This window comes from Pimephales promelas, chromosome 22 (genome assembly GCF_988280905.1).
Source record: "Pimephales promelas chromosome 22, fPimPro1.hap1.1, whole genome shotgun sequence".
In the NCBI taxonomy this organism is placed as follows: Eukaryota; Metazoa; Chordata; class Actinopteri; order Cypriniformes; family Leuciscidae; genus Pimephales; species Pimephales promelas.
Genome location: NC_142790.1, coordinates 9,467,795 through 9,492,432, shown reverse-complemented (window position 1 = coordinate 9,492,432; position 24,638 = coordinate 9,467,795). Strand labels below are relative to the sequence as shown.

The window sequence follows — 24,638 nt, the reverse complement described above, 5'->3', positions numbered from 1 at the left end:
CCCGAGGTGGTGGAGCAGATCTGGAGGGTGTATGGCCAGGCGGAAGTGGATCTGTTTGCGTCTCAGCACACGACGCACTGTCCTCTTTGGTTCTCCCTCACTCAACCAGCCCCCCTGGGGCTGGATGCTATGGTTCAGGCATGGCCGAGGCTGCGTCTGTATGCCTTTCCCCCTGTAGCTCTGCTCCCAGGAGTTCTGGAGAGAATCCGCCAGGATGGGATAAGTCTATTGCTAGTAGCACCACGCTGGCCAAGTCGTATTTGGTTTGCGGACCTCATTCATCTTCTCGACAGGCCTCCCCTGGAGTTGCCCATCAGGAGAGACCTTCTGTCTCAGGCAGGGGGCACGATATTTCACCGCCAGCCAGAGATTTGGAAACTATGGGTGTGGCCTCTGAGGGGGCCCAACTCATGAGTAGTGGTCTGTCAGCGGAAGTGGCTGAGACCATTTTAAGCTCCAGAGCTCCGGCTACGAGGAAACTTTACGCACTTAAATGGAAAGTGTTTACTTCCTGGTGTCGCCAACGCCAGTGGGACCCGATTAATTGTTCAGTCAACACAGTTCTCGAGTTTCTACAACAGCGTTTCTCGTCAGGTCTATGTCCTTCCACGCTCAAGGTTTACGTGGCAGCCATTGCGGCTTTCCATGCCCTAGTGGGGGGTACTTCCCTCGGTCGAGACCCCTTGATTACACGTTTCCTCTGTGGCACACTGAGGCTGAGGCCTGCAACTCGTACTAGGGTGCCGGCTTGGGATCTGGCTACTGTTCTTGAAGGCTTATCTGGGGTTATCTTTGAGCCCCTGGATTCGGTTTCAGAGAAATTTCTCACTTTTAAAACAGTGTTTCTGTTAGCTATTTCATCCCTTAAGAGAGTCGGTGACCTTCAGGCCCTTTCGGTTTCCCCTGCATGCCTTGAATTTGCACCAGGGATGGTCAAGGCATTCTTATACCCTAAACAAGGCTATGTGCCTAAGGTGCCCACCATGATTCCGAGGCCTATTGTGCTACAGGCTTTTTGTCCTCCACCGTTTTCTTCTCCGGACCAGGAAAGATTGAACCTTTTATGCCCAGTGAGAGCACTGGACAATTATGTGCATCGGACTTCTGCTTTTAGGAGATCTGACCAGTTATTTGTCTGCTTTGGATCTCCCAAGAGGGGTCTTCCTGCTTCAAAGCAGACAGTTAGCAAGTGGATAGTTGAGGCTATTTCTCTGGCTTATGAGTCTTCTGGCCTGCCTTGCCCTTTGGCGGTCAGGGCCCATTCTACTAGGAGTATGGCGGCTTCTAAAGCTCTCTTATCTGGAGTCTCTCTTCAAGATGTTTGTGATGCGGCGGGTTGGTCCTCTCCTCTCACATTTGTCAGGTTTTATAGCCTGGACCTGGAGGCTGCCCCAGGTTCACATGTGCTTAATAATGCTTAGGGTGGTGTGACAACAGGCTGACACTCAGGCATTTGAAAGTCTGGCGATTTGGGTATTCTCGTTCCCAAAAGCGTAACAGTGACGCATCGCGAGTTCCCTCGATAGGGAACGTCTCAGGTTACGTCTGTAACCATAGTTCCCTGAGAAGGGAACGAGACGATGCGTCACCCTGCCATACTTCCTGCATCCCTGTATCGGCTTGCTTCGGCAATTTCTGAAGCTAATGCCGGTTTGCACCGGGTGCTCTTTTATCATTTCCTGGTCATGACGTCATCCGCCCATGACGGTCATGTTTCCTATTGGACTAGTTGACATAGATGCTTCAGACGCAGTCACGCTGGAGGCGTTCCCAAAAGCGTAACAGTGACGCATCGTCTCGTTCCCTTCTCAGGGAACTATGGTTACAGACGTAACCTGAGACGTTTTTGATGAAAACATTCCAGGATTTTTCTCCATATAATGGACTTACATGGGAACCAGACGGTCCAAGGTCGAAAAGAGACTTAATAACAGTTTCAGATGCAGCTTCAAATGTCTTTAAACGACACCAGACGATGAATAAGGGTCTTATCATGCGAAACGATCGGTTATTTCAAAACTTATTCCAAAATTGTAACTTTTCTAAGGACAAATGCTAGCCTTGCTCTATTCTGTGAGGCGCGTTTGTAACGTCACGTAATACGTAATTACGTTCAAAAGGTCACGGGCGACGTAGCCGTAAGTACAGAGTCAGTGTTTACAAGTTGAACGCATAGGTTAAACATGCAAACTAACTCAAACGCCGTTTACAAAAAAATTAATTAAAAGGTAAAACAACGATGTCGGACGATTTTGATTCTGTACTTCCGGCTACGTCGCCCGTGACCTTTTGAACGTAATTACGTATTACGTGACGTTACAAACGCGCCTCACAGAATAGAACAAGGCTAGCATTTGTCCTTAGAAAAGTTACAATTTTGGAATAAGTTTTGAAATAACCGATCGTTTCGCATGATAAGACCCTTATTCATCGTCTAGTGTCGTTTAAAGACATTTGAAGCTGCATCTGAAACTGTTATTAACTCTCTTTTCGACCTTGGACCGTCTGGTTTCCATGTAAGTCCATTATATGGAGAAAAATCCTGAAATGTTTTCATCAAAAACCTTAATTTCTTTTAGACTGAGGAAAGAAAGACATGGACATCTTGGATGACATGGGGGTGCGTAAATTATCAGCAAAAGTTTTTTCAAAAGTGAACTAATCCTTTAAGTTAGTCACAAAACGTTCTCATATTGTCAACAGACAACCATATGGGAACGTCCTTATTATGTCCCCTTTGTATTGTTGCTAAGTGACCATAAAATAACCAATATGGAACGTTCCCCTAAAATCACATAAAGAATGTCATTGTATGACCAACTTAGACCCATATGAGAATGTTTTGATTACATCCTCTTCGTAACGTTATTATGTGACCATAAGATTACCATTACGGAACGTCCCCCTAAAGTCCTATAAGGAACGTTATAATAGGACTTAGACCCATATGAGAAAGTTTTGATTATGTCCTCTTTGTAACGTTGTGATGTGACCATAAAATTACCATTACGGAATGACCCCTAAAGTCATTTAAGGAACGTTGAACTGCAGCACTTTCATTACCAAAAGAGGACGTTTCAGGAACGTCCCTAATGTTCTGTAAAGGTTTGAAATGTTCGTCACCTTTAGAGAACTTGTAGGAAACGTTACCTATGGTCACGGGAACGTCACGTTCTACCTGGGTTATAATGTATTGATTATAAAAACAGTGAGAAAAATTGTGAGTAGAATTTAGCATTTATGTATGTGTATGTGTCTGTGGGATCATGTGTGTCTGCTTGACTGTGCCTGTGGTTAAAAATAGGGGACAAGGAATGTTTGAATGATGTGTAGTAAAAGTAAAGGAAATAGTAAAGGAGAACAATTGTTTCAAGATATTAACCTGGGAGATTATTGTAGTATGAAACATAGGCGCGGGAAGGGGGGTGCTGCGGGGGCTGCAGCCCCCCTCGTCATAGCATCAGCCCCCCCTGGTGAGGGGCTGTGGTGGTGGACTATAATAAATATTGAGAAAAAAATGTAAAATAGAGTAGACAAAATATACGGTGTTTGATATGGGATGAAAAAAATAATGGGCAGTGTATAAGATATAAACTAATGATTAATTATTAATTAAGGCGCGCGCCTCCTCCTCAGTTGCTTCTGTAACATGACACTTGTTTGAATCTCTCTTGTTCGGAGATTCATCAGAAACACACCAGAACGCAAGGCCATGCATGTTTGGTGCACTTTAAATAGAGGTAAGAAATGGTTTTAAATGCCTTATAGGCCTACTGCTGCCAAGCATTTTAGCTTTATTAATTTTAGTATTCTGTTGCCTATTCATCGTCGTCTGGGCAGCCCATCACTAAATAATATGCATGTATAGTGATTAAATACGACATTAGTTACATTTTTATTTTTCAGATAATTTCTGAAAAATAAAAATGTAACTGTCATTAGTTACTGTTCTCACATATTATCACATACCCGTTCTCAGTGGCGTTTTCTACCGGATGCCAAGGGAAGTCAGGCATCCAATCTCGTCCGACAATCACTATTATCGTAAATAAAACATTTCATTTGACACACAGTGATATTTGTGTTTGGCCTTGTAGTGATAGCATGAGGATCTGTTAGGCTATATACGGTAATCAATACAGCAACGTATACCCGTTTATGGCAAGCGTAGTTAATAGAAGATATACGGTATGTGGTCAACACATTGCAGTTCATGGTGCCAGAAGTGGCAGTTGTTGTTAATAAAGAACTAAGAAGAGAGCAACGCTTCCATTCCCTCATTTATACATGACATCCTAACATTACATGGTGTCAGAAGTGAACATGACAACATGGCAAAGTTTTCTCCACCCGAAAGTTTTGACTTCAGTCAGCCCGAGCTCTGGCCTGAATGTAAGCAGCGTTTCCACAGATTCCGAATAGCCACGAAGCTGGACAAAGAGTCGGGGGAAGTTCAAGTTTGTACACTTTTGTATTCTCTCGGGAAGGAGGCAGAACACATAGTCAGTACATTTGTGTATGCAGCGGATGGCGACGAGAATAGGTACGACATAGTTCTGGAGAAGTTGAACAATTACTTTGTGCCTAAAGTCAACGTGATACATGAACGGGCGAAATTTTATCAGCGTGTTCAAAAGCAAGGGGAAAGTGTGGAAGAATTCATTCGTAACTTACATGAACTAGCTGAAACATGTGCATTTGGAGAAGCTAAAAATGAAAATATAAGAGACAGGTTGGTGATTGGTGTTCTGGATAAAGATACGCACGATCAAATGACTCAATAGCGGGGAAATGCATGCGGTGCGGTAAACAACATCCAAAGAGCGTCAATTGCCCTGCGAGAAGAGCAGAGTGTCGAAAGTGTGGCAAGAGAGGCCATTATGCTATTGTGTGTCGTACTCTACATGTTAGTGATGTAAATGTAGTGCAGGAAGAGCACGAAGATTCATTCTTCCTTGGAGCAATCACAGTAAAGGACTCAAGTGACGCATGGTCCATAACCTTGAGGATTCAAGATACAGAAGTGAAGTTTAAAATCGACACTGGTGCAGATATTAGTGTAATATCGGAACAAACTTACAAAGCTCTCAACACAAGGCCTAACTTAATGTTCGTGAATGCAGCGCTGGATTGTCCAGGAGGGAAATTGAGAAGTACAGGAAGATTTGAGACAAGCACACACCACAAAGGAAACAAGTACTGCTTTACTGTTTTTGTCATTGCAGGTCAGTCTGTTAATAATTTGCTGAGTCGAAAAAGTTTCTGCTGCTCTGGGGTTAGTTCAGCGGATTGACGATGTAAGTTCACCCGGTGAGTCGGTTGGACTTTTGAAAACCACTCCTGTGAAAATCAAGCTGAAAACAGATGCAGTCCCATATGCCATTACGACAGCCAGGAGAGTGTCGGTTCCCTTACTTTCTAAAGTGAAAGCTGAACTAGACAAGATGGTGAAGTGCGGCGTGATTGAAGAAATTACAGAACCCACCGAATGGTGTGCGCCGATGGTGCCTGTGCCTAGGAAGAATGGCCAGGTGAGAATATGTGTAGGCCTAAATCGCTTAAATCAAGCAGTTGAACGTGAAAGGTATATCCTACCAACCCTTGATGATATACTTCCCCAGTTGTCAGGTGCATCAATGTTTTCACTATTAGATGCAGCGAGTGGATTTTGGCAAATTCCTCTGGAGAGGGAGAGTGCCAAATTCACAACATTTATAACACCATTTGGGAGGTATTTCTTTCACAGACTTCCTTTCGGAATCTCCAGTGCACCGGAGATATTTCAAAGAGAGATGAATAACCTCAAGAGACCATGAAGGTACAGCAGCGTACATGGATGACATAATCATTTACGGGGAAACGCCAGAGGTTCATGATTGTCGTTTAAAGAGGGTCTTGAGGACACTTTCTGATGCAGGATTGAAACTCAATGATGACAAATGTCTGTTGAGGCAAACGCAGATACAATTTCTGGGTCATATCATTGATGCTCGTGGAGTCAGGCCAGACGAGAAAAAGGTTGAGGCCATACTGAATATTCAACCTCCACAGAACGTGACAGAAGTAAAGAGGATTTTGGGAATGGTTCATTATTTAGGTCGATACCTACCTGGATTGGCTGAAATAACCCGCCCACTTAATGATCTCCTTAAAGCTGATACAGTTTGGACTTGGAGTCACGCACAGGAGCAGGCGCTCACAAGAATCAAAGAGCTCATGACTGAAGCACCAATCCTTTCTTTCTTTGACGTCAACAAACCAACCATCGTAAGTGCAGACGCTAGCAGCTATGGGCTAGGAGGAGTCCTCTTCCAGCAGCATGATGGATGCTTGAGACCCGTAGCCTACTGTTCGCGTACTTTGACCAACACTGAAACAAAATATGCACAGATTGAAAAAGAATGTCTCGGTGTGGTGTGGGCTTGTGAAAGATTTTCCAAGTACTTGTATGGTCTGGACAGTTTCGTAATTCACACAGATCATAAACCGTTGATTCCGCTCATCAACAACAAGGAAATTGACATGGTTCCTTTGAGATGCCAGCGACTCTTGATTCGACTGATGAGGTTCAATGCTAAAGCTGAATATGTCCCAGGGAAATCACTGGTTGTAGCTGATGCTCTTTCTAGACATCCGTCTTCGACACCACAGCTGGATTCAGTGGAGCTTATCAATGACATTACGGCTTTGGAAGAGTCCACTAGAGCTGCCTGGCCAATGTCATGTACACGACTGAACGAGGTAATTGAAAGCACAAAGACTGATCCTGAGTTGCAGGTGGTGATAAAGTACGTAAGACAAGGATGGCCAAAGTACCCTTCACAAGTTTCAGAGCACGTCAAACCTTACTTCGCTGTGAAGGATATGTTGTCTGTGTGTGATGACCTCCTGATTTACAGTGACAGGATCGTTATTCCAAGTGTCATGAGAGCTGAGGTCAAGAGGAAACTTCACGATGGTCACATGGGGATCGTCAAGTGTAGAGAGCGTGCAAAACAAAGTGTTTGGTGGCCTGGGATTAGCAAGGAGATCCAGGTATCTATAGAGAACTGTGCCTTCTGTCAAATAAATAAGCCAGCTCAAATCACTGCAAAAAATGAAATCTTGCCGAGTTAAAAAAATCTTAAAATAAGGCAAGAATTCTTCTTTTTTTTTCTTCTAAGATAAATTAACTAGCCTAGAACTAAAAGCCAAAGATTATTTTGCTTGTTTTGAGAAAATTTTACTTAAATTTTCTTACTTAGAAAAAAATGCCAATTTTGGTGATTTCTTTCATTTAATTAAGTATCTTTTTAAAGTGAATGGTATATTTTGACACACTCCAATGTGTCCAATTCCAATTTCAAGACATATGTTCTTATTTTAAGAGCACAAGGTTTCTTATTTTTAGAAAACAACGTTAGCACATTCAGACACAAATATATATATATTTTTTAAATTGTTTCCAACTTTACATTGAATGAATGCATGAGGCTTTTAGCGCTTTCATATGAACTACTGTCCACCCAAAGTGCTTTGCAATCATGTCAGGGGATCTCTCCTCAACCACCACCAGTGTTCATCATCTACTGGGATGATGCGACGGCAGCCACAGCACCAGTGTGCTCACCACACACTATAGTGGAGAGGAGAGAGAGAGAGTGATAAAGCCAATTCAGTGAATTAAACATTATTTAGTTTGGACCATAACATTTTTTTTCAGTGCTGACAACTGTCAATATCTTGTACATCAACCTAGCAGTAACTTCATTTTAAAAGATTTTTCCCCCCAAAATGAAAATTTCCTGATAATTTACTCACCCCACTGCCATCCAAGATGTTCATGTCTTTCTTTCTTCAGTGGAATGGAAATGAACTTTTTTGAGGAAAACATTTTAGGATTTTTCTACACACAATGGACTTGAATGGCAACCAAAATGTTGAATCAAATCTACCAATCAAATCTAATTAACATCCACTGAAAATTTCCACTGAAAAGACACACATCTTGGATGGCATTTTGGGTGAGTAAATTATCAGGAAATTTTCATTTTTAAGTTAATTGGGGAAAAATTAGTGAAGTAGTGAAAAAGTTAGCAAAGGTCTTTTGATCACTAATTGTTGACAGCAGTTGTTTTCATCAGGTTCTTATAGACGGCAGTTGCTTAAATTACAATAATTTAAAATAATTGCTCTCTTTATTTTATATATATTATTTATACTTTATTTTATTATTTTATTCAATTTCTCAGTGATGTATGTGTAACCTTGATGTATGTGTTAACTTTACTCAGAAATAAAAAATACATCATTTTTACTAGGTTTTACAAGCAAGTAACAATAAAGGACGCAATGACGTTACTAAACCAGTGAGAGGCAGCACTGCATTAAAGCGTGCCTAATGCGCAGAAGAAAAAAAAAAAAAAAGAAGAAGAAGCGGCACTCGTGACGTGAGAGCATTCTCAATAGGCGCCAATTTTGCAGATGTGGAAACTAACGTTCGTTGACAGAGTGACTACATTTTTATCTGGAGCCTCGCTACGTTTTTGGAGTAAGTTAATAATAAGGTGAGTAATCAAATCAAGCTTGCGACTTTTGTGTGAATGATTTTTTTTTACTGTATGTCGATATATTTTACTGGTCTGCAACTAATGTGGACCAACTAATTGTGATATTAGGAGCTTGAAGAATATGCCTTGGTGTGGCCTGTTTTTTTCTGGTAGCTAAGTTACTCTAACAGCTCCTGAATGCCTAAAAAACGATTTATTTGTCCCAAATGTAAGAATTATGGTTTCCTATTTTACCACTTTCACTGATGCATTCTCCTCTGTTGGCATAGGTTTGTAAATTATTAAGGTTAATGTTACAAATCTGGTGAAATGGCGCACATAACGTTACCGTTAACGTGCAGCTTATGCACAGATGACGTTTGTGATAAGTTTTGACAGTATTTGTGATTTCACAACGGCATTATACTCTATAATTATACTTTATACTTGATTTTTAAATAAAGTAAATTCAGAATGTGAAGCATGCAATGTAAAAGTGATTTTATTTTCTCAAACTCAACTGCTTTATCATTGCTGATAAAATGAGCCATTTTTTAACAATATGAAAAACAATATGATGTTATCCCTATGTTATCTTAGTGGAACCTCTCATTGCATCAAAGATGGAGCAGACCTTCTCAATGTGAAGACATGAGATTGTGGGCAGATGGAGCAGTGCATTGGAGCTCTTTTTACAGAGAGACAAGTAAGTTAAGTACTTATGCATATCCCGTTTTCCACAATGAGAAACCACATTCTGTTTAGGTTTGCTTTAGAATTGGCCTGTAGGCCTGACCATGCATTGAACAATGTCCACACTGTCCCATGCCTTGTGTGTGTGTGTGTGTGTGTGTGTGTGTGTGTGTGTGTGTGTGTGTGTGTGTGTGCGTGTGCCTGTAGGTGTTTGCAGAGTTTGAAAGGATAGTCACCACAGATCTGCAGACAGCAGAGTAACTTTAATGGTGCTGTGGATCTCTACACACCACGCTTTGTCACAATCTTCAAGTCTTCAAGAAGCATTGGAGAGAAATTGGATGGGCTTATGCAGCAAATTAATACAGAGGTGAGTTTACTGCCGCCTTCATTTTTTTATTATTATTCTGAGTTGATCATGGTTTTGCTTACGATCTATCTAGCTGTTTACTTAAGTGTTGTGTGGTTTTGTTGAAACCCTTTAACTGTAATCTTAATAGTCACTTCTCCACTTAAAGGGATAGTCCAATTTTTTTTTGAAATAGGCTCATTTTACAACTCACCCAGAGTTAAACAGTTGAGTTTCACCGTTTTCGAATGTAACTCTGGGGGAGTTGTAAAATAAGCATATTTCCAAAAAAAGTGGAGTATCCCTCAGATTCCGCCTGTATTCTGCGCACAGTGTTTCTCCTGTTTGTCAGTGTTGTTTCATCTGCCTTTAAATTGGTTTAAATAACTGAGACGTGTGTTCTCCACTGAATTCAAGCGCTTCTCACTGGATCTCGTGAGCGAGACGATCAGAGTAAACGCCTCTGCTCTAGTGAACTTGCGCTGCCATTTGGACTTTGAGCTGAGTGGATAAATGGTGCGTGTGGCGCGCGGTTCAAATGGGTTTTGTTCTGCTTTTGGCGCACAAACATTAATTGAACTCTTGATATCGTTTTATCAAGAAAAAATATTATGATAATTATCGTTTTATCGCCCAGCCCTGCTTAAGGAAGAGTAAATCATGGGCTTAATTTCATTTTTGGGTAAACTATCCCATTAAGAGTCTTAATAAAAAGAAAAAAAAAAGATAAATGATATAAACTAATACATGGATTAAAGGCAGTGTATGCAGGGCAGCTTACTGATGATTATTCATGCCTTTTCACTTTTCCCTGTTGTAATATTTTTTTGTTGTTTGGTTTCATTCAGGTATGTGATATTGATGAAGCCTGGGCACAAGTATCTGTTGGGGACTGTCATTGATGAAGAACTTCTCTCTCTCTAACTCTCTGTCTACTGCCATCATTGTTGAGAGAGGTATTGTAATGGATAATCTGCAGAACCTGCCTCAGGCAATTTGCATCTATTTTGGTCAGTCTTATGCTTTAAATTTGGATTTCGCAAAAGAAATAAACACTTTTAACTTCATTCAGAAATTGATGCTTGGTTTGGGACAAAACAAACTCCCAACAAAACGGCAATCTCTGAAAAATTACTTTGTCTTTCTTACATTTCTTGGGCTTTAAAGTGCTAGATGCCTAGGCTGAACCATTGGTCACCCAGTATCATGCTATTAGATCATAACCACAGATAAACCCAGGCATAGCCTTTAGCACCTCACTATCATGGCAAAATGTCATGACCACAACATCATTGCAAGTTTCAAGGCCCAGAAAGGTAGTAAAAACATTGTAAAAATAGTCCATGTGACTACAGTAGTTCAGCCTTAATATTATGAAGCGAGTCTCTTTATGATCTTTATGAGTAATATTATGATCTCTTCTCTTCAATGTCATTCTCCTACACTGTTGATGTAGTGTAAACAGCCCAGTGATTCTGGGTTCTACGTCAGAGCGTAGGCTTATTATTGGCCAGCATCACACATGACTAGCGTTGGCCAATAGTGAGAGAGCGTTCTGAAGAATGAATGTCTGAAGAATGTCCGTAGAACCCAGAAGCACTGGGCTGTTTACACTACATCAACCCATTAGTTGGATTATTTTTATTAATTTGCAATGACGTTGTAGTCAATGGAGGGACCGAAAGCTCTCAGATTTCATCAAAAATATCTTTATTTGTGTTCCGAAGATGAACGAATGTCTTAGGGGTTTGGAACGGCATGAGGGCGAGTAATTACTGACAGAAGTTTTTCGGGTGAACTATCCCTTTAAGATGCTGTCGGCATATTCAGTTCTAATGTACATGTGTGACAGAGACATTGCTTTTCCATTGTTTTTTACAATTTTATATACCAAGTTTGGTCTCCGAAGTGTTATTGATTAAAGTGATTAATTGTTATTTATTGAATTACTGTTTGTTGAGGATGTGTTAGTCAGGGTATGGTCTCAAATATATTTATTTTTATTCAGATTTTATATTTTAAAAAATATGTTGTTGTACTTAAATGTTTTTGGGTAACACTTACAATAAGGTTAATTAGTTAAACATTTCCTAAAACATTAAAACCAATGATTGTATTGGTTAACATTAGTTAATGCACTGTGAACTAACATGAACATTATTATTAACTAACATTATTACTTAATTTATTAGAGTAAAGCTTACTTGCTATTTTTAAGGCAATCAGTTTGCGTGGTTTTAACAAGTAAACTGGATTGCATTTGAAGTAAAGTAAACTCAACTAGCATAAATGAGTACATCTAAACTAAATGAAATTAGTTTTAAGTTACTGGAGCTCTCATGTAAGTGTACACTACTAGACATGCACATTCCTATTTCACTTTACTCAGTTTTTTTCAAGGCAATTGGTTTGCATGCTTTTTTCAAGTTTACTAATTGAATTTTACAGCTTTGTTTTAATATGCTTACCAACTGCTGTGATGTGATGCATTGCTGTAATTTTTGTAACAATCGTTTGCTTTCCTTTTGCATTTGGAGTTAATAAAGCAATATTAAGAGCATGTTTGTTGTACCGGATTTATTAAATGTATCTCCGTTTCAGAGCTTATTTTTAGAAATAGTCACGATTGAGACATCCATGTTAGTTCTTAGTTACTTATTTTAATACTTTAAATACTTATTTTAAACCAAACCTTTCATTTAAAATAAGCCTGACACTCTTATAATGTATATATATATTCTTAAATCAAGATATTTTAAACCAAACCTTTCCCTAAAAATAAGCCCGAAACCCTTAAAATGTGTATATATATTCTTATATCAAGATCATTTAAACCAAACTTTTCTCTCAAAATAAGTCTGAAACCCTTAAAATGTGTATATATATTCTTATATCAAGATATTTTAAACCAAACCTGTCCCTAAAAATAAGCTCGAAACCATTACAATGTGTATATATTCTTATATTAAGATAATTTAAACCTAACTTTTCTCTCAAAATAAGCCTGAAACCCTTAAAATGTGTATATATTCTTAAATCAAGATAATTTAAAACAAACCTTTCTCTCAAAATAAGCCTGAAACCCTTAAAATGTGTATATATATTCTTATATCAAGATATTTTCACCAAGAGTATTTCCAACTAACCACAAACAAAACAAGAAAAAAATACTAGATTTTACTATTTTTGCATTGGTTTCAAGATATTTTTACTGCTTGAATCAAGTTAACATATCTAAATTTACTTCATTTTTTTCTTGTTTTAAGATTTTAAGAACTTTTTTTATCACAAGTTTATTTGTCTTGTTTCAAGAAGTCTTATCAAGTAAAATTTTCTCACCCCATTGGCAGATAATTTTGCTTGTTTTTAGTTTTTTTTTCTTAATTTAATTTTTTTTTTCTTATTTTTGTATGTCGATTTTTTGCAGTAGAGAACCTCTGATGAACACCACATTACCAGACGCACCTTGGGTGAGAATTGCAGCTGACATCTGTGAAGTTAACAAAAAACACTACCTTGTAGTGGTTGACTATTTTTCTAGATTCATTGACATTGCCTATCTTCCAGATATGTCAGGAAAGACTGTGGTATTACGCTTGAGCAACATGTTTGCCAGATGGGGTTGTCCTGATACCCTAATTACTGACAATGGTCCACAATTCGTTGGTCAACAGTTTCAGGATTTCACAACAGCTTACAAGTTTCACCACATCACCACGAGTCCGCACTTTCCACAGTCAAATGGTGAGGCTGAAAGAGCAGTGAGAACCGCAAAGCACATTCTCAGGCAGGAAGATCCTTTTCTAGCTCTTCTAGCTTACAGAGTTACTCCCATACAAGTCACAGGATACAGCCCTGCGCAATTGATGCTTGGGCGTCAGTTGAGAACACCGGTTCCTGTGCTGGAAAAGAAACTGAAGCCTAAGTGGCCTGATTTTTCAAGGGTGAAAGAAACTGACAAGATGGCGAAAGCTAATTACAAGCTTTATTATGACAGACGTCATGGTGTTCGACCGTTGCCTGAACTCAAACCTGGAGATCCTGTTACAGTCAAAACGGATAATGAGAAAGGCTGGAACAAGACTGCTACGGTTGTAGGTAAACACACGACGCCAAGATCGTACATAATTCGCACAGAGAATGGAGACTTGAGAAGAAACAGAAAGCATCTACGAGTTTTCAATCCGTCTGCATGCCAACGTGATTCAAATGAAGAGAAAAGTGTGGATGAGCAATTGGCGCAAGCTGAACAGTGTCCAAGTGATCAAGATCAGAACGCAGGACAAGAAATTCCAGAACAGCCTAAAAAGGTTGTTACGCGTAAAGGAAGAGTTGTTAAACAGCCTGGACACTTGAAAGATTTCATAGTTAGTACATAGATTGCCATGTGAGGCAGAATAATCCTCGGCTTCTATGTGGGTGACCGGTAGTCTACCCGGAATCCCTAGATAGTCTTTTGTGATTCAAAAGAAGATCTAAGTTCTAAACAATTGTTGAATAAGATGTTTAAAATCATAAGAAAGAAGACACTGAAAGATGTTTGTTTATCTTATTGGTGTGTTATTGTTGTGACATTCTCACATGTTATGTTATTACAGAATAATATTTGAAAAGGGAAGATGTAGTGATAGCATGAGGATCTGTTAGGCTATATACGGTAATCAATACAGCAACGTATACCCGTTTCTGGCAAGCGTAGTTAATAGGAGATATACGGTATGTGGTCAACACATTGCAGTTCATGGTGCCAGAAGTGGCAGTTGTTGTTAATAAAGAACTAAGAAGAGAGCAACGCTTCCATTCCCTCATTTATACATGACATCCTAACATTACAGGCCTCTCATTTTACGTGATTGATTATTGATGAAGCGTGATCAATGGACAGCGTAGGCACAAGCTGAGTTTCGGCGCCCCCAAGTTCACGTGCAATGCAAGTGATTGTGCCAGCGCCTTATTACTCTGCTAGATTACTTCATATTTATTAAATACAGGCAATTGGTTGATAACACATTGATCAAAATTAAGATATTTATATTAAACGAAAATCTTTTAAAAAGAGTCTTTCTACAAAACAAAACACAATGAAGTGAGTGGTTAAAATCATGTCTCTCATGATGCATCTTTCTCATGCTGGATGCTTACTTTCATAATCAACATTGATTAAATAAAAAAAATATTAGTCTATAATATTTAAACAAATATGATACTAAATATATTTACTTTATTGGCTACAACACGTAACGTATACTGTAGAGAGAAATTTCATGTTTTTTTGTCATAATGACGTCATATTTTCAACCCAGCCCTCAGCCCCCCTCGCCTGAAACAGCTTCCCGCGCGCCTGGTATGAAATAAGTTAAAGTTATAAAACAAATATTTAATTAATAATTACAATGATATATATTAATTGATAAAGATAAATATAAATGCATGTGCTTAATATATTATATCTTAAATCTGAAGACATCTAAAATTTGTATCTCATTATCCCTTAAGACAAATTGAGAAAAAGTATTCTATTGTAGATTAAGTTTGTGCTAAGAAAAATAACTTGCAGTGTGCTAAAAGTGAACAGGATTGGGTGACCAAGTTTCAACAGTCATAAATAATTTACAGCAATCTCAGAACTGTAGTAGTGGAATTATTGAAAATGGGTGAGGAAAAGTTTATTCACCATGCAAGACTAATTTTAGCACTGCATGCAAATTTAGGAGAAAGATTGAAAGCTGATTTTATGATAAGGAAAATTATTTAATTGGATTATACTCAGATAATCAAAGTTAGATCATTGCTGCATATTGCAAAGAAGAAATGACTTGCTTTTTCCTGCAACAAAGAACTTGCTTTACTAAACACAGAAATGGGAGAACTGCTGTTGTCAACCAGTGATTATTATATAAAAGAACTCGCCGGAGATAGGGCGGACCCGTGACCGCTCGTCGGCCGCCAGGTTCCGGTCTCCTGGAATGTACTCTGCACGAAGGGACCTCAGGTGCTTCTGACTCCATATCAGGAGGTGGCGGGCGAGCTGCGACAACCGGCGTGAGCGTAGACCACCCTGGTGGTTGATGTACGCTACTGCAGCGGTGTTGTCTGAACGGACAAGTACATGTTGACCCCTGAGCAACGCTCGAAAGTGGTGCAGAGCCAGGCGTACTGCCAGCAGCTCGAGGCAATTGATGTGCATGAGGCGCTGGGGTCCTGTCCAGGAACCCGCGGCTGCATGCCCATTGCAGATGGCACCCCAACCCGTGGTAGATGCATCCGTGGAGACAACGAGATGCCTGGAAACTCGCTGAAGAGGGACACCGGTCCGTAAAAAGCTGAGGTTCGACCAGGGGAAGAAGGTTCGGCGGCACGCTGGAGTCATTGGAACTCGGAGCGAGCCGCGATGCCATGCCCACCTCGGGACTCAATCGCGAAGCCACAGCTGAAGCGGTCTCATATGAAGCAAACCGAGCAGCGTTGCCGCGGCTGCGGATGCCATATGCCCCAGAGGAGGAGCCTCTGAAACAGTTTCAGTGGAACCGCACTCTTGCCCTCGAACTGTCGAAGACAAGTCAGCAGTGAGTGCGCGCGCTCGCTCGTGAGCTGCGCGGACATGGCGACCGAGTCTATCTCCATGCCGAGAAAAGAGATCCTCTGATGAAAAGAAAAACATTTTATATTAAGGGAAAATTCACTCCACAAGGCGCGTGCGCGAGCGATCGGTTGTTTGTGTTTGTAGCTCCGGAGAATTTCTTCACAAATCCTTGATTTTCTTCTTTACCACTTATTTATAAACAAGCACTTTCTATTTTTATATTATGTGAACTTATCCTCGATAGTATTCCTTATAAAAAACAATTGGATTGCTTTGATATCGCTACTTATATCCAACCTCCCTAATCCTGGCTACTAGCCTTTAGCCCGCTAGCATTCCACGCGTGCCCTCTCGCCTATTGATCGTCTCATTTTACACCCGTTTCACTGAATCCTGGTTATTTCAATCCTAAATTAGTAGTGATAGTTGTAGTATCACTACTAATTTACTGATCATCCGTTATAATGGCGAACATATCAGATGCGTGTCTAACATTACCTTTGAGTGCAGGTGAAGACACATTCGAGCTCTTCACGGTGAAGCAGGAGCTGGAATACGTCGAGAAACAGATCCGCGGTCTGCTGGTGAAGCAAGCCGAGCTGTTGGATCGGCGCTCAACGCTTGAAGCATCACGCGCCGACGCTAACAAATCAAATCACTCTTTGACTCCGAGTTCATCTACGCCGTACGTTACTCTGCCGAGGAAGATGCGACCATCTCAGGCTTTATTTACTCCGGCACCGAAACAACATGGACCATGGATCACACAGCGGAAGACACGAGCCAGGACCAGAGCTGCCTCTCCGCCCCTCCCGGTCTTCGAGATCTCCACCCGGAACCGCTTCTCCCCTCTTCGCGAGCCGGAACGCGATGACGCCGTGATCATCGGCACATCCATAGTCCGCCATGTCCGCGCTAATTCGGATAAAGGTAAAGTGCGCACTCACTGCTTTCCTGGTGCTCGTGTTCTTGATGTTGCTGCACAGGTTCCCGAGATCCTGAACGGGGACGAGCGCGTCGGAGCTGTTGTGCTGCACGCGGGAGCGAACGACATTAGGCTGCGGCAGACGGAGGTTCTGAAGAAGGACTACAGGAGCCTGATCGAGACGGTACGCAGCACAGCGCCTAAAGCAGCGATCATCGTGTCTGGACCGCTTGCACGTACAGACAAGGACAGGAAAGGTTCAGTAGACTTTTTGCATTAAATGAATGGTTAATGTCATTGTGTAATGAACAGAGGCTGCACTTTGTAAATAACTGGCATCTGTTTTGGGAAAGACCGAGGCTGTACAGCACAGATGGTCTCCATCCCAGCCGAATCGGAGCGGCTGTGCTGTCGGACAACATTTCCAAGACATTACGCACCAGATGACTAATGAGTCAAAGTTTAAATTACAGCCTTTGCGGTCCAAACTTAACTAATAAGCATAGTGTGGAACATTATATAGAAACTGTGTCTATTCCTCGTTTAGTGAAGCCAAACAATAAATCTAGTGTAGGATCTAGCAAAAATCTTATTGTAATTAAACCAGAAAATCTAAATATCAGTCAACAAAAACAATTTCTAAAGCTAGGTCTCCTAAACATTAGATCGCTCACACCTAAGGCGGTTATTGTAAATGAAATGGTCACAGACAATAACTTCGATGTTCTGTGCCTTACTGAAACCTGGGTTAAACCAAATGAGTATTTCGGTCTAAACGAATCTACTCCGCCAGGATACTGTTATAAACATGAGCCTCGTCTGATCGGTCGTGGCGGCGGTGTTGCAACAATCTATAAAGATATTTTTAATATTACTCAGAAAACAGGTCACAGGTTTAATTCATTTGAAGTACTTGTGCTAAATGTTACGCTCTTAGATGTAAGAAGGAAATCTATATTATCTCTAGCCCTGGCTACTGTATATAGACCTCCAGGGCCATATGCTGAATTCCTAAAAGAGTTCGCAGACTTTCTCTCGGATCTATTGGTAAATGTCGATAAAGCAATAATTGCTGGAGATTTTAACATACACGTAGATAATACAAATGATGCGTTAGGGGCTGCGTTTACAGATTTATTAAACTCCTTTGGGGTCAAACAAAACGTCAGTGGTCCCACTCATCGTCTAAATCATACACTAGATTTAATTATATCATATGGAACCGATCCAACTGATATAGATATTATACCGCAAAGCGATGATGTCACTGATCATTACATGGTGACTTGCATAATACGTACTGCTGAAATATGTCATGTTGCGCCACGTTATAGACCAGGCAGAACAATCCTTCCAACCACTATAGATGGATTTTCAAATAGCTTATCTGATCTATCTAAGCTGCAAAGTGAACCCAAACAAACAGATGAATTAGAGGAAATGACTAGCAGTTTAAGCACCATTCTTACTAGTACATTAGATATTGTTGCGCCAATTAGATTAAAAAAGGTTCGAGAGAAAATTAAAGCACCATGGTACAACAGTGCTACGCATGCTATCAAGAGAGAAACTCGCAACTTAGAGCGTAAATGGAAACAAACTAATTTAGAGGTCTTTAGAATCGCGTGGAAAGACAGTATGTCACGTTATAAAAAGACACTAAAAACAGCCAGGGCTGAGCATCTCCGCAAACTAATCGAAAATAACCAAAATAATCCAAGGTTTTTATTTAACACCGTGGCTAGACTAACAAATAAACAGACATCACCAGAGCAAAATATACCTTTACAGTTTAGTAGTAATGATTTTATGAATTACTTCAATGCGAAAATAGAAAGCATCCGAAACAAAATTATAAATGTACAATCCGCTATGGTGTCTTATGATTCAGCTTCAATTATGGACCCTCTAGAACAACTAAACCGCTTTACAACGATAGGACAGGAGGAGCTAAATAAACTTATCATTGCATCTAAACCAACAACTTGTTTATTAGATCCAATACCCACTAAACTACTGAAAGAACTATTACCTGTAGTGGAAGAGCCTCTCCTCAATATTATTAACTCGTCTTTATCTTTAGGTCATGTCCCAAAAATATACAAGCTGGCTGTAATAAAACCGCTCATTAAGAAACCGCAATTAGATCCAAATAACTTGGCAAATTACAGACCCATTTCAAATCTTCCATTTATGTCCAAAATACTTGAAAAAGTAGTGTCCGCTCAATTGTGCTCTTTTTTGCAAGAAAATGATATCTATGAAAAATTCCAGTCAGGATTCAGACCGCATCATAGTACAGAAACTGCGCTAGTTAAAATTACAAATGATTTACTTTTAGCTTCTGACCAAGGCTGTATCTCAATACTAGTCCTACTTGATCTTAGCACTGCGTTCGACACTATAGATCATATAATACTCTTGGATCGACTACAAAACTTCACCGGTGTCCAGGGACAGGCATTAAGCTGGTTTAGATCGTACTTATTGGACCGTTCTCATTTTGTCTGTTTAAATGGGAAAAAATCAAAGATAACGTCAGTAGACCATGGAGTACCGCAAGGATCGGTTTTAGGCCCTCTGCTATTCTCAATATATATGCTGCCACTTGGTAATATTATAAGAAAACATGGAATTAATTTCCACTGTTACGCTGACGACACTCAATTATATATTTCATCACGACCAGATGAAAACACTAACTCATCTAAAATGACAGAGTGTCTCAAAGATATAAAATGCTGGATGACGCGTAATTTCCTGCTATTAAATTCAGATAAAACGGAGGTATTACTTATTGGTCCAAAAAACTACTCACAAAACCTCTCACAATACAACTTTAATATAGACGGATGTCCTGTTACTTTATCCACAACAGTAAAAGACCTGGGTGTTATACTAGACCGCAACTTGTCGTTCGAAAATCATATTTCATATGTTACAAGAACAGCCTTTTTCCACCTTAGAAACATTGCTAAGCTACGTAACATGCTATCTATTTCTGATGCAGAAAAATTAGTTCACGCATTCATGACCTCGAGACTAGATTACTGTAATGCTTTATTAGCCGGTTGTCCTGCATCCTCAATAAACAAGCTACAGTTAGTGCAAAATGCAGCTGCTAGAGTTCTTACTAGGTCAAGAAAATATGATCATATAACACCGATTTTATCATCTCTACACTGGTTACCTATTAAGTTCCGCATCAACTACAAAATACTACTACTGACCTATAAAGCCCTAAATGGTTTAGCACCTATGTACTTAACGGACCTTCTTTCGCCCTACAATCCACCGCGTTCCTTAAGATCACTAAATTCAAGGCTTCTGGTCATTCCTAGGATATCGAAGTCCAGTAAAGGAGGGAGGGCGTTCTCGCATTTAGCTCCAAAACTCTGGAATGGCCTTCCCGATACGGCCCGAGGCTCTGACTCGCTGACACAGTTTAAAACTAGATTAAAGACGCATCTCTTTAGTCAAGCATTCACATAATGCTTACCTTCTAGTCCTCTGTTATGCCATACGGAACCGTTTGCCACTGAAACTGCTTAACGCACCAGTGGGGCTCGACAGCCTTTTAGACAAACGGGTCGGCGCGTATGGTTGGGTTGCGGAGAGTTCGGGTTACGGAGAGTTTGTGAGTTATAACGGAAATCATTATGAACATCAGCTATGCTAATTATTTCCCATCTGCCTTTCTGCTGTTATCTCGGGACGCTTGTCCCGAGAAAAATGGCGTTCGTCAGGTCCAGTTTTGTGTCCAGCCTCTCACGGGGATTTCGGATGCCCCAACGCCTGTGATGAGACGACTCAACGCCTGTGATTAGACGACTGAACGCCTGCGATATGTTATGGCGCCGTTTGATTCATAAACAATATTTATATTTAATATTTATATTTAAACAATATGAATGTAAGCCAGAGGAGAACTGGCCCCCGACTGAGCCTGGGTTCTCCCAAGGTTTTTTCTCCATCCAATCTGATGGAGTTTGGTTCCTTGCCACTGTCGCCTTGCTTTTGGCTTGCTTTGAGCTTGCTCAGTTGGGGTTATTTAGTGTTTAGCAATGTTGTTGATCTGTGTTGTGCTACTTTCATGTTATCACTGTGAAGCTGCTTTGATACAATCTGTATTGTGAAAAGCGCTATATAAATAAATGTGACTTGACTTGACTTGACTCTGCACGGGGCAAAGTTTGCTCTTTTCCCGGTTGACCCGAAGGCCCAGACGGGCTAGGTGCCGGAGCACCAGGTCTCTGTGTTCGCAAGCTGTTCTCGAGAGTGTGCCAGTATAGCCAATCGTCGAGATAAATCAGGATGCGAACCCCGTGTGGGAGAAGGGGATCAAGGGCTGCCTCGACGATCTTTGTGAAGACGCGAGGTGACAGAGCTAACCCGAAAGGGAGAACCGTGTACTGATGCCTGGCCTCGAGGCAAACCGAGAACGGTCTGTGTCGAGGCAATATGGAGACATGAAAGTACGCGTCCTTCAGGTCGATCGCTGCAAACCAATCCTGAGGCCGAACGCATTCGAAAATGCGTTTGGCTGTGAGCATTTTGAACGGCAGTCGATGGAGAGTACGGTTCAAAATGCGCAGATCCGGGATCGGTCGTAACCCACCGGTCTTCTGGGGACAGTGAAGTATGGGCTGTAAACCCGGACCTCACCTCGGCTGGAGGGACCGTCTCGATTGCACCCTTCGCCAGCAGGGTCGCAATCTCCGCTCTCATGACCGGGGCATTGCCACCAACCACCGTGGAGCGAACTCCCCTGAAGCGGGGAGGAGACCTCGCGAACTGAGTCGCGTAGCCGAATCTGATCGTTCTGATGACGCAGCGGGACAGGTCGGGAGCTCTAGCCGGGCCCCCAGGAACTGAACCAGCGGAGTCATGCGAACCACAGACGTCCCCCCGGAGGGGCAGCGGTACAGGGAGACCGGCATGCGCACAGGAGTTACCCTGTGCGGATGCACAGTCGAGCCCCGTTCCCCAACAGAAGAGACCAGGGAAGGACCAGCGTTCCACGGGGGTCTGTTCTGCCAGGGGTCAGGCGATAGAGGGGGAGGGGAGTGGTGTAGTCGGGGGACGACACATGCTCCCATCCGCACCCTCAGAGACAGAGAGGAATGAACGGGGCGACGCACTGGACGTCGTGTGCGCTCATTCCAGTCTGTGTGCTCAATGATAGTGTCAGCTTTTCTTCAACCAGCTCAAGGAGCTAGCTAGAACAAAAAGATTCTCCACCGGCCCTCCACCGGGGGAAGGAGGGGCCCTGCTACCGCCTCCTGAGAAAAACCATGACACTATCACTGAGCAGCCCGCCTCAGGAACATCGCTTCGCCTGTCGTTAGCGGGGCACACGGCCTGAGGGGGCTGAGACGCTTACCTGTGGCCTCCTCCACGACGCGAACCGGCTGAAGGCTGCTGCTGGGGCCGCGTGGGAGGGAAGGGAGCCGCAGGGGGGCGTCCTCGGCGGCGAGCGGGCGGAGGCATCTGAGCTGACGGCTGGGTGGAGGCAGCAGCTGGCCATCGGGGCAGAAGTGTAAACCCGCCTCCATCTGCTCCTAGGCGGTCGAGAAGTGCTGGGCAAAGTCCTGGACCGCACCGCCGAAACATTTAGATAATGCTCCTGGACCACAGCGGTGGGCATCACCTGACCAAGGGAGCGAGCGGCCGCTTCCGTCGCCCGTTTGAGAGCAAAGGTAGGCGGCAGGCTCGCAGCTCGCTTGGTCCGTCCCCTCCTCGTGCACATTCCTGAGCAGCTAGCAGGTGCTCATCATATGCAGGGCGGAGGCTGCCTGTCCCGCCGCTCTACAGGATCGCACCGCCATAGACGGCGAGAACCCATAGGCTTTGGATGGACATCTGGGAGCACCGCGGGAGGACGCGCCCTGCGGACGCAGCTGCATCGCAACAGAGCGCTCCACCGGGGGAGTCCCAGCGTACCCACAGGCAACCGCGTCGCCGAGGGGAGGACAGGCGGGGAAACTGAAGCACGCTCTCGGGGCTTTTTTTTTTTTTTTACCCAAGTGCATGTCAGTTCCGCATGCAACTCGGGGAGAAAGGAAATTGGGGTTGGCCGTGGCCGTTAGGCGGCAGCGTTACCCAAAAAACAATTATCCAGCCGCGAGAGATCGGGACAGGGCGGAGTTCCACCCCCACCCGATGCTCACGGAGGCCCGAGATAGCATGGCCATCATCGCGTGATCAGACACGGCGCCGTTGACGCTCCCGAGGGAGGCAACGCAGCCGCATCCTCACTTCCCGAGGAGTCAAGCCCGCCTTGTGATGCTGCGATCGTCATCGCATCATCCTCTGGAGCGCTGAACGAAACAGACGTACCTGCAAAGAGGCAGATGTCTGAAACGATACAGCGCTCACTGGCTCTAACACTGGAGCGGTGGGTGTGGCCAGAGGAACTAACGTTTATATATATTTTTTCCACACATTCACCGTCATATCACCCTGTCCGCGAGTCGAAGAGCTTCTATTTTTAGAAGCAGAACGAGTAACGGACACGGGGACTCTCACTTTATCAGATCATTGAGTCTAGATCACAGTGTAGAGATGCTCATGTTCCCACAGAAGGAACATGAGTCATCCACGAACGCTGCTACTGCATGCTGAAAGCCCAGGCACACAGAGCAGCGATCGCGGCCATCAGAAAATGACATGAAACGATCGCACCCAGAAGAACACGGGCGAGTCGTCTTTAAAAAGACGTGCCGCGTGCAGCTCTTTCACTAGAGAGGAGGAAATTCACTCTTTCAGCGCTGAGGCGACCAGGGAGAAGCGCAAAGTCTGGCAGACCACTGCTCAGATCGCAGAGAGTCTCGCTGGGTACCGCCGTCACACCAACACTGAAGAGGACGCTCGTCTCGAAGAGTCTTAAATCAGTGAGAATGGCTTGAGGAGTGAAGAAATCTCTTGGCTCCGAAGCGAAAAACATACTGCGGTTGCGTTCACTTCCTCCTTTTATGCCCACAGGGTGGGGCGGAGTTACGCTATGCAAATTCCGCAGCCCCAAGGCATTTCATGCCATTGGCTCGTTGTTAAATACTCGAGGAGGATTGGCTTTCTATGCAAAACCCCCATTCTCCGTCACTTCTGACGTAACTCGAAGTGACTACGAAAGGGAACAAGAGAGCCTATAGTACAGTCTGCAACACCAGACCTTTGAGTGACAGGGGACGACACATGCAGAGCAACAGCCAAGCCAGCTTCAACAGACTGAGAAAAACAAACAAACAAACAAAAAGAGAAACTGACTGACACCCTTCCCTTATGGGCAACACAGGTGTGGCAACTCCAATGATCAATCTATAGAGAATGTTCCAAATTTAGTTCATTATTAGATTAACTTTATTCATCCTGATTATTCACTGGTCTCATAAGCACTTCTTAATATTCTCTGCTAAACTAACCCTCTCTGCTTTTCCAGTATAGGTTAAAGGTGCATTGCGCAACATTTCATGTTAAAACTAGCCGTTTTCTAACCCATACATGCTTAAACAATCGCCTGATGGGCTGAATGAGCCCTTCTCTGATCACTGAGATCACCTC

At 42.5% G+C, this 24,638-nt stretch overlaps 1 protein-coding gene and 1 long non-coding RNA gene across 2 annotated transcripts in view; one reads left to right on the top strand and one right to left on the bottom strand.

The window, feature by feature from the left end:
* Positions 1-24,638, bottom strand: part of LOC120495013 (ADP-ribosyl cyclase/cyclic ADP-ribose hydrolase 1) — a 274,489-nt gene that overhangs the window by 77,856 nt on the left and 171,995 nt on the right. The gene's annotated exons all lie outside the window — the stretch shown is intronic.
* LOC120476125 (uncharacterized) lies at positions 8,359-12,130 on the top strand. The gene is made up of 4 exons (XR_016149301.1): positions 8,359-8,546; positions 9,129-9,234; positions 9,429-9,591; positions 10,419-12,130. It is a non-coding gene; the product is annotated as an uncharacterized LOC120476125 (long non-coding RNA).